The following is an 11,726-nucleotide window of genomic DNA, read 5'->3' as shown; positions in this document are numbered from 1 at the left end:
ACAGTCAAGTCCACTTATATATATATTATATATCCCAATTTTACCACTTTTCACTTGTCTGGGATTAAGAAAATAATTCACACTCAACATAGTCAGATAGTGAGAAAATCGTAGTTTGTTATATGGATCATATTACATATGGAACAATCTACATAGATGAACTTGTGGTATTTCACTCAATAAGCCAATCTTGACCTTTAATTTTTTTTATGTGGATACTTGGCTCAGTGAAGAAAAGAAAGGTGTTAGTTTATGAGGCCAGACACATACCATGGCTCTGAACCAATGGGCCCCAAGACATCCTGTATGTCATTATAGTCAGTGGCTTGTGGGACGACATTTATGGTAAACTCCAAACACATGCAAGGAAAATTAAGGTTATTGCAAAGATCACTGGATATCAGTTTGCACACAATTGAAAATGGTTTCCATAAACTGCAAGATCAAGGCAGAATTGATACTCAAATGCTGCAGTAGAAAATCAGCATTGCTCATGGGAGTTTACATGTTGCTCATAGTCAACAAATGTACATATGGAAAAAGTCTAGGGCATATTTTTTTCAAAAAAATATTTCAGGTCCTGCTTGATCATGGATATATATTGAAGGAATTACTGACCAAATGTATGACCAGATCTGAACAAACACTGCAAATACATCCTTCCACTCAACCAGCAAATAATTTGTACAAATTAAGAGTACAGAAACAAGAGCCTTCATAACGCCACTGACAAGTTATTTCATTGCAATACAAACAGGTTACCAGACCACAGACGTCATAACTTGCCCTGTAGCAACCTGTTTTCATTTCATCCATGAAAAAAATAATCATGAATTGGCCTCACCACTGAAGAAATTAGATTAAGCTGTGCAATGGTTTTAAGACAAAAAAAATTCTACGCGGATGTTTGATTATATAGATGAGAAATTAGCTTATGTCTCACTATATTTACTCACTGTATTACTTAAGAATCCTATAAGGAGCCAGGCAAGCTAATCATCTAGATCCTGGCAAGTGTACAGCTAACAGTCCAAGGACGTTCACAGCTACTAACACTCAACACTCTGGATGCTGACTCAGATGGAGTTGGTTTCCTGAGCATCTTACAATAGATTAATTTTCTTCCAATTAATCCATTTGCTTCCCAAAGCTGTTTTCTCATACAAAAGGAAACTCCTTAGCCTGGGGGGCTTTTAAGTAACTTGAAACACACAGCCAAATGGGCCAGTGGATTTAGAATATTTGCGTCGCATTCTATACTCTGAAACTCAAGAGCATCAATTCCAGACTACTTCAAGGATTTTAGTCTGTTTGATGTTAGCCCTGCAAGCATAGGTATCAAATATGGCAGATAAGGCTCTTGATGCCTTGATAAACTTGTGTACGGATTAATTAATAAGTTATAATCTTCGTAGTTGTCACATTGCATACATTCAGTCACGATATATCCATTTTCTTGGACTCCTGATGGGTCTGACAAGCCAGATCATCAGAATAGAGTGTTCACAAAGTGTCCATGTAGAACTTATCCATGATAAAAATTAAAACTAAACAGCTGGAGTGATTTGGAGCAAATATTTCACAGTGGAATCAGTTAAAAGGATATTAAAATGGATCATTTGCCAAATTAGATGGTACTTTCAATGAATTTCATCATACATTTCAAAATTGGTGCTGGTGCAGTTTTAAATGCTGATACAATTCTGAACAAAGTAGTATGATTGCAAATAAAAACTGGTCACAGACGACTGTAACACCATCAATCCAAGAACTGTAATTGCTAAAAACAAAACTGCTGCTGTTGACAGAGTTAATATACTTGGTTAATTGCAGCAATCTCAGAATTTCACTTCAACACCCATGGGTTCAATGTGGCGCCAGAATATATACCTGACTGAAACACATAAATGCCCCGTAAACAACCATAATTTCCAACAGTACTGGTAAGATGTTATTCTAGCAGCCGCAAGCAGAAGTCATGTATGCTAGGAAAATTATATATAATGTTATTCCATAAGGTAAAAAACATATCACTACATATGGCATTTGTGACCGAAACACAGTATAAAAGTGTACATTAACAAGGTGCAACTCTTCACTACGTTTGCTTTAAAAAAAATACTGAAAACAAAATTTTAAAACTTACTATTCGCGGAGTTGAGATGATCAATTTATCAAAGCTACACTCAAATCATCTTAATTACTATTTTCCAGAAGAGCCAACCAATTGTGGAGTTACAAAATAATCTAAGACAAAGAATTATATATTGAGAGAATGCATTATCACATTTCTCGAACATCTCAATGGGCTTCACATAGATTTACTTTGAAGTTCAGTCATTACTGTTGTTATATAGGCAAACTAGTTTTTACATTCTTATTACATTGGGATCTTGCACACAGCAAGATCTACATACATCAATGTTAATGAATGACCAATTATTCTGTAATTCCTTTATTATTAAGCACTTGGGAAGTCTTGACGACATGACAATTTTTAGAAATACACGCTCTTTCTTTAATCTGGTCTTTGTTGTGTGTTATTTTGAGGAAAGAATGTTACCCAAGACACCAGAATGACTCTGGTTTAGCATCTCATTTGAAGTTTGGCACCTCCAGCAATACTGCAGTCCCTCAACATTGCAGTAGAGTCAACCAGATTTTGTGCTCAAATCCTGGAATATGGCTTGAACCCACAACTTTCTGACTTAAGAGGCAAAAGTGCTACAAACTGAACCAAATTGACACTTTGGATTATGATTGATGTTTTATTTGAGTGTAGCTCTGATAAATTGATCATCTCAACTCCCCAAAGTGGTAATACCTTCCAGCACAACTGATTTGTCATATGATACTGTGTTGCGATCAGCTTTGTAGCTATTTCATCTCTTATCATGTTAGCGTTATCATATGCAGAATGCCGTCTGTGTGAAGGCAAAAGATACAAACAAAACATTTTTAAATAAACTAGTCCATCTCCCATGGGATTGTTCATAGTCAGACAAGAAATGCTACATTTTTTAACTGCATTTGTTAACAGGCTGAGATAGGTTACAGCACCATCTTTGGAGCAAGCAATCATAACAGCATTTTTATTTGAGATAGTTTTTCCCCCAGAGGTAACAGTGCAATGTACTGGAAGAATTAATAATTACAGAGTTCACCATTACTCATTGCTTTCAATGTGCCAAGTATCTCATTCATGACAAACTCAAAAAACTCAAAAGATTTTAATATACTAATGGTTAACTCAATTCACGCACTTGGTCACAAAGTGATGGTTCATGCCCACAATTCTGCACATCGGGGTAAAAATTCCTCTGATCACCAAGTGCAGTGACATTTCCTCTTTTCAATATTTCTAACAGAACAAATTTACGATTTCGCGAGCAATAGAGAACAGCAGAAATCTTAAAACACATTTATAAGGTTTTATAAATATGGGTACAGAGCATAGTTTAAAAATAAAACATCCTAAGTTTTACAAACGGGGCACGGAACACGAAAGCCAATAGGCAATGCTAAACATAACAGTTCACTGATTCAGCCAGTTAGAACAATGGCCCGGAATTTGCTCTGAGCGGCGAACAAACGGCATCCACCGCTCGTTAGATTTAAATTTGCCCACAAACGATCCACGAGCTTTCGTGCGGGAGCTTCCTCTAATGGTGAGCTGCAAAAAGTGCAGCGTCCTCTCCCGGGAATCTGTGAGCTGTGAGACTGGGGAAAGGATCAGTCTGTCCCCTCAACCAATCAGGTTGAAACATCTTTGACAAGCCATGCAGTCAGAACCAGGAAGTGCAAGCTGCAACAGTTAATTGAATGTAAAATCACAGAGAAAGCGAAAGAGAGGGTAATAAATATTGAATTAAAAGCCAGCGATAAAAGAGACAAAGAAAAAGTAAAAAACAAAATTATTTTTAAAAATGTCCAACAATTAAAATTGGAAGTAAATTTTCAGTGCCAGAGAGATTGTTTGGCAGTCATTAAGACTTACCACGCTGTTAAACCTAAAAAACCCAATGTACCTTTTTCTGTGCAGATTATTTCATTTCCAGCTGGGCAGTGCAACTGGACAACTTCGCGCTGGTCCATTCATTTCACTGGCGAGCTGTCCTTCCCGTGCAGCTTTCAAATGAACAGGGAATCCCTGAGAGCAACTTCTAGATTTGCACATTTGTGCATGTGCGCTCGCCGGAAGGTTGCTCCTCCATTTGCCCTTAAATAACACCGAGCGCTGTGCGGCTCTCCGTTATTTTTGGAGCAAATTCCGGGCAGTTATGTCCAGTTTTGGCACTTTATTTTAGGAAAGGTGTCATGGTCATTGAAAGAATACACTAGAGTTTCACTGTGAACATACCAGGGATTAGAGCCTTTAGTTATAAGGAAAGACTACAAAAACTGGGTGTCTTTTCATTAGCCTTAAGGTCAAAAGAAGATCTGTTAGGAGTGTTCAAAATTATGAAGTGTACTGCTAGATAAATCAGGAAAAACAATTTCTACTGGTCAGTGAGTTGGTAACGAGGGAGCATAAATTTATCACCACCAAAAGAACAATGGGCGAGATTTTTTTTAAACCCAGAGGTGTGTTAGAATATGGATGCCCTACCAGAAACAGTGATGAAAGCATAATCCATAATTGTTTTTAAAAGGAAATTGGATTAAAAAAAGAAACATTTAAGGTTACGTGGAACGGGCAGCAGAATTGAACTAAATCAATAATGCTTTTCTACAGTCAGCACATCTGCCAATTGACTTGCTTCTGTGCTGTAAAATTCTATGATCCTATAATATCGCTGCGAATAGTGACCATGGGAGTTCTCAACTCACAGCAATGTTCTAGTTGGTGTCTGTAATTTCAGGAAAAGGGGCCAGCCACCTCCTTATGTGGAGGGGGAACAAAATAAAAAGAAAAAAGGGATCAGTCACCTTGCACCATTCCCCTTCAATGTGAATTCCAGCTAAATTACCCCACTTGCAGTAATCTGTTTACTGCAGTTAACAGGATCTTGCTAATGATGTGTATAATCACACAGACTAGACAAAATACAACCAACAACTTACAATTAACTAGTAAAATGAAGCACAGATGTCATCAAATAGTGTATGTATATTGATCAGATGACCAAAAGGCATTGTTCACAGTAAGTCAGAAGTTGCATATTTTCAAAAGTTAGGGTGAGCCGGTTACTAAGATGTAAAAGGCATGGAGAGTTCTGCAGCTCGAGTGAAAGAATTTCAAAGAAGTATGTAAGAGATCATCCCAGAGACAGTGAAGTGTTTTTGAACTGTTTCCGAGAATGTAAGTTGTGTTTTCCTTACCCACTGCAGACAGGCTGGATGCATAAATAAATCTGATTACAGTCTATACCTGATCATTTGAAGTTGTTTTTTGTGCAAAAATTGAAAATCATCCAATAATTCAAATTAAGCAATGTAAGTAACACAGCAATGAATGTTTTAATAACCTAAGTTGCATAAATATATAACTCCTAGTGGACACACCTTGAGAGTTAATTCATACATCATATTTGAAACTACTTTCATGTTTTCACATAAAAAATTTTTAAAAATGGCACCTTTAAGTCCTGAAAATGGTTTCTTGTTGTTCCTCTGTCAATAATTTTCGAACACTTGGATAGTGGTGTGGGGTAGGCTAAGGTTAAGCATCAGGGAGTATAACTTGATATAGTTTCAACAGGAGTTTGGCAATTTGATGGGCTAGTTGAAATACAGTATACACTATAATGAACCCTGCTGGTAACGAGCCCTCAGTTTTAACGATCCCAACAGCAAGATCTGATTTTGTCAATGGAAATCAGCCCTGTAATACTCAAGAAGGATCGAGAGGGATAAAACGATGGAATTCAAGCTGAGGTTAATTGAAAGATAACCTATTGTAGTTCGAATCCCGCATGACGAATGCATTCATTGCCTGATAAGACAGCCCGCCATCTGCAACAAGCATGAGGGCATTACTGAATCAATGACATTGAGTCGGGGAGAGGATGAGGAAACTTCTGGTGATGAGGACGTGGAAGGCATAGATCCAGTGACCCCCTTCACTCGATGAGTTCAGAAAGGCAATCGTAACGGTACGAATCTTCACTGCTACTACCTGTATGCGCGCATCAAGAAAAGCATAAATATATAGGCAATTTACACTGTATAATTTTAACAGAATAAAATGACGTTCAATTCAAATTGGTAATTTTTTCATTTTTCTGATGCAGCAAATCGCCAAACCCTTCTATAATGAACACTCTCATATAACTATCTTTTCTGACAGTCCCAAAGGGTTGAGTTATAGTAAAGTTCGGCAGTACCCTTTTCACAAAGTATTACATTTTTAGCGCCTGTTGTATTATAAATTGTACTTTTTAACCTATGTGCAGTCAGCCATCCAGCTAAAAAAATGGCAGCTGACAAAAAGTCAAGTCTTATTTTGTTTATTGGTAGCCGCTTCTCGATCCATTTTTGTTGCTTTCAGTCCTGTTTGCTACTTGCCAACTGGTATGGTGGCTAGCTATTGAGTTGTGATTTGTCACTGAATAATTATTAGCAGATCTCCCATTCCACTACTCACCTTGAGTCAGAGGATATGCTACTTTATACTTGTAACACACTGCAGACTATCAGAGCCATCAACTAATGGTACTGCACAATTTCACTTAGTCTTAAATATTATGCTTCTCTACTTGATTTGATGTGTTCTTCCTCCCCTCTTTTTATACTGTTAAACAATTAGGCCACAACCCAGTTTCTGCTCAGCTGCTCAGTCAGAACAGCACAGTAGATTAATTAACACGCAGCAAGTGACTAATGATCACCTACTACCTGTTAACTACCAATCCATTATTAGTTGCACAAATTTAAACTTAAAGTTGCAAAAAAACAAGTTCTGAACCACTTAGCCACTAATTACCCAGCTCACCACTCAATTCCCACTCTAGCTATATTCCCCATTGTGAATGTATGGTTTCAACTCTGCCCCTATCTCACACTGTTACCAGCTCACTCCGTGCTGTGTTCTCCGCTTGAACTCAGAGTGCACTTAGTGAAAGTACTGCATTTGTCAATTGTATATACCCGTAGAATCAACAAATATTATATGGCGGTGAGAATATTGCTTAAAAAGTCTGTCTTTCTCTCACACAGCTGTCATTAATCAGAATTTGAATCATCTCCAACTATCCACAAAACACAATTAAAACAGTAATCTAAACTTGTGTACTTGAGAAATTTTCAAAGTTTTCTTTTTGGTGTGTTGGAAAAAAAATGAAGAACTCAAATTAGGATGAAGAAAGACACTCTTATGTGTCTCTCTGGCCAGCAGTCTCATTTTTGCTGACAAAATATGAAACTTGAAAAATCATTTTGCAACTTGTTTTCAAATAATTTAGAAAAAGTTTTTAAAAATCTTTACATACAAGAGGATGTGTCCTTCCGGCTATGAGTTAATCTGCTGCTCACCCTGACACAATCTACCGATGCATGATCAGACTGCAACATCTCCCCAAGGCAAGCACTTAGTCAAAATATCTCCTTCAAGTCCAGGCTTTTGAGAGAGGCTGCAATTTTGTTTGTTTTTCACATAAAAACATTAACAAAGCTACTCAAACACTCAGAGGACAACTTTAGAGAGGGAGTTTAATCATATTGTGGAATATTGCATTTATGGTGCATTTATTATTTTATTTTTAAGCTTGTAATCACTGTGCTAAGAGCGTAAAGAAGGGCAAACAAAAAAAATTCAAGTAGCACTTTGTCTTTCTTTTATTCATATGTTCAAGATTAATTTTCTGATTTTTTTTTCTAAGTCTTTAGTATTTTGTTACTGGTCATTCGCTAGCCATTTTCTTCACTTGTCGTCCGTTCAGGATTGCTGCAGTTTCATTTTAAGCCAGAAAGTGCATGATAGGGAAAAAAAGTTACATTTAGAGGAAGTGCGAGCTACAAATAAGACTAACAGATTACCAGCAAACTTTCCACAACATTGCTCACAGTGAATCAGAGGATAAACTGACATAATTGCAATATCAGGGCCAGAGATGGGATTTTGCTTAGTGTTTTGGACACAGAATTCTGAAACTGTTTGTTTTTCCATGAAAACGATAACCAAGTGGCTTTGATTATTATATGTTTTCTCACCTATGTATTTAATTTCTACATCTAACCTTTTAGAGCCCAGCATTTAAAAGGAAGATGAGAAGCAACAGGTAGCAGACTGGAGTAGGTATGTGGGAGTTAGGAGTAATGAGGGAATGTTGCAGGATTTAGCAGCAGTTATAGAGGTGGTCTAGGTTATGCCAGTATTGTGTAGGGGGAACCTGGGTCTTGGGAGCATTTCAAGGTGAATTCTAGGGATTTAGTATGCTGGCCAATTCCTGAGGCTTGGCAGCACCGGGAAGGTGATGGCAACAGCAGAGAGGGTGGAGCAAGCAATAGGGTCCAGCAGCATCAAGGAGCACTGAGTTAGCATTAGTTCAAACTTTAGGCACCTGAGGACTGTGGCTAAGTGCACTACATGGTATGGTGCCAATTCTTCAAAACCAGGGGTGGGGGGGGGGGGTCCCTCATTTGATTCTATGCTGAGTGATAAAATAAACCAGCCAGAAATCTGATGGCCCCTGCAGAAAAGGCCCCTCAAAGGACTGTATGACCTACTCTTGTTCCTATTTCCTATGTGCTTATTTACTATGTGAAGAGAATATTGCTAGCTTAAAACAGATTTTTGTTTCTATTAAAAGAGATTAAACCCAAATTTTAAAAAAATCAGGGAAAAAAATCTGCCAGGAGAGCAAATGTGTCAATTTTAGGTGAAAAAATAATCAGAATAGAACTCATTTAAGAAAAGTGAAAATTTTAAATGGGTGGGGAGAAAATAGTGAATCATACTTATAAGAAACATGGAGCATATATGTATTAAATAATCATTTCCTTCTGCTCCTTAAATATACAAATGAGCCAAAAGTTTCAAATAAAAATGCCTCTCTGGTATTTGAACTCTGGAGTGTGCAAATGATTCATCGGCTATTTATAAGTCTGCTTCAAACCTTGGTTATACCACTTTCCATCAGTGGTTATAAAGTAAACGTGAAAGTTCAAAATGTAAAAAAGTGTTCTCTTTCACATTTGGTCAGAATAGCTATGTTTGATGGGGATGGAGTTCCCAAGTGTGATGGTTAAAGGATTAAAAGCACAGATGGGAGTTTAAATGTAATGGAAGTATAGCCGAGTTGTCTCGTGCAATACCAATTGCACGTTGCAATTGGCTAGTGATCGTACTGTGATATTTCTGTTGCACAAACCACATGCCTCTTCCTACAAGAAATTCATGCCAAGGAAACAAAAGTCTTGCATTTATATGACACCACATCATATCTTCCACAAAGATCTTGAAGTGCTTTGCCCAAATTTATTAAAGTACATTGAATGCTGGTCTGTGGGCAGGTGCAGTAGTGGCTTTTCCACACAGCAAGCTAGCAGAAATGAGATACATGAGGCAAAAATAGTTGATCTGTTCTTTTGGCAGTGCTAGTTGAAGAAGTACTGTTGAGCAGGACACAGAATTAAAAGAGCCAGGCTGCCACCCCTTCCAAAATAAACCTTATTTGATTCCAATTTGCAAGTATAAACATTGGGCTGGAAATTGCTTGTAAAATAACGGTGAGCCAATCAGCGCTCTCCGTTATTAATGGGCAAGTTCCAGCGACCTCACGCACAAAGCCAAATGCGAAAATCCGAAACTTGCTCTTCCTGATTCCTTGCATTGAGGAGACATCGCAGACAGAAATCAATGGACCAGCGCGAACTTGCTCTCCTGCCCAGCTGGAAACAAACTAATCTCGCCACAAAAAAAGGTACACCGAGTTAGATCAGGTTTAAGCTAACTTAACAGCATGGTAAGTATTAATGGCTGCCAAACAACCTCCCTGGCACTGAAAATTAACTTTTAAAAATGTGGCATCTCATTACTTGTGATTTTAATAGTTTTTGTATGTTAAAAAAAATTAAAATTAAAAATTATTTTTCTATTTTTTTCTTTGTCTCTTTTAGCTCACTTTTAATCTTACCCGCTCTTTATTTCACTTCATCTAATTTTATAGTACATTTACTAATCTTATCTGACACTTCCTGGTTCTTACTCTACGCGGTTTGTGGACAAGATTCACTTCCTGGTTGTCTTGCTTCAAGCTGATTGGTGGAGGGAACAGAAAGATCCGTTCCTCCTCTCACAGCTCAGAGAAGCCCAGGAACAACTGCTGCATGACTTACAGCTGTCAGTTAAAGCAGGATTGCGCCCAGAAGCCCACAAAAATTTGGTGGTTAAATTAGCTGCATCGGAGCGGCGGGCAATATCCGTTAGCCACTCAATGCAATTTCCGGCCCATTGTGAATTTATTCCCATAACAACAAAGCCCTCCTTGGGTTCATTTATTCCATATGGACTAATTGCAGAGCACTTGTCACAATCAATGCTGGTGGACTCCAAAGCAAAATATGTGGCAATGTAAACATTATCCGACCTCTGATGTTTGTACTGCTCTTAACTATGCTGTTTCTTTTCTCACCATAGAGCCCTTGTTTCCTGCCTAAGCCGGGTGGTTTCATCAACAGAAGTTGATGCTTCTCTATGCTTCAATGTATTCAAAGTCCAGCACTCAGCGAAAATAAGAGTTCAGTCAATTCCAAATATATTTCTGACTGAAGTAAAATTCTAATCTAATGAAACCATTATGTTCCAATTCACTATTATAAAGAATTGCTAATACACAAGCAATGTTTTTCAAATTGTCCTGTTCTTATTAGAATATTAAATATTGTTAATCCACTGCCGAGTTTCTTGTAAAATACAATGCATTGTCAACAAGTCCCATTACCTTAAAATTTATCTCTTCGTTCAATGTTTCAATAGATGTTTCTGAATGGTTCAATGGGCACGTTATGTCCTACGTTTAGGACATCAGGTTAGATCCTTAATCCACATTAAATTAGTTGATCTCACAGAGGTCAGCAGTGATTAACAAATGGCTTTTGTCTCTGGGGTGGAGGAAACAAAAAAAGAACCTGGGTTTTAGCACCCGAGCACTTGGAGACTGCCAACTGGAAAGTGTGCAAGTGAACATCAGACGAGTGGTCCGATGCCTTTCATTGTCAAGAATACATTGTACTGGCTTATATATTAAGGCTACGTGGGTGAGATAGGTAAGAGCTGCCAGTGGCCATGCGGCTATATCCCACCATGAGTCACCCCTTCAGAAGAGAAGAAAAAAAATTGTGGGGACGAGGCATATGAAAAGGAACATATGAAATTTTGTGAATTTCTAGGTAAGGGCTCAAAGAGTATTAGTGATCTTTCATCCCCATCATTTTGCCTGTCCCCTCTGCTCCCAATTTGCTGGATATAAATGTCAGACTAACCCATAAGACCTGCCAAGGTAGCCAAATCACTTATCCAGGCACCAGCAAAAATGGAAATGCTTTTCTTGAATTGTTTATGCTGGTCCTCTCTTAATAGCCGTGATTCTCCTACTCTCCTCTTAGGTACTGTAGATTACAGGTAGTGGACATGCTGATGGATTAACAATGTACTTGGCTCAGATTTTTGTTCAACACTGGTTTGTGTTGTATGTTGATGTGATAAGTTACCAAGTACTTTTGATATTTGTTTTAAGTGGCTACATTAATAAACTTAGCTGTGGCACAAACTGGCCATTATGATT

General features: G+C 37.8%; 1 protein-coding gene across 4 annotated transcripts in view; it reads right to left on the bottom strand.

Annotated features, from left to right (window-relative positions):
- The window catches only part of dennd1b (DENN/MADD domain containing 1B), a 244,552-nt gene that overhangs the window by 184,539 nt on the left and 48,287 nt on the right, over nucleotides 1-11,726 (bottom strand). The window lies entirely within an intron of this gene.

This window comes from Heptranchias perlo, chromosome 9 (genome assembly GCF_035084215.1).
Source record: "Heptranchias perlo isolate sHepPer1 chromosome 9, sHepPer1.hap1, whole genome shotgun sequence".
Lineage (NCBI taxonomy): Eukaryota > Metazoa > Chordata > Chondrichthyes > Hexanchiformes > Hexanchidae > Heptranchias > Heptranchias perlo.
The sequence above is the reverse complement of the archived record's forward strand: the minus strand, read 5'-3'. Positions and strand labels throughout refer to the sequence as shown.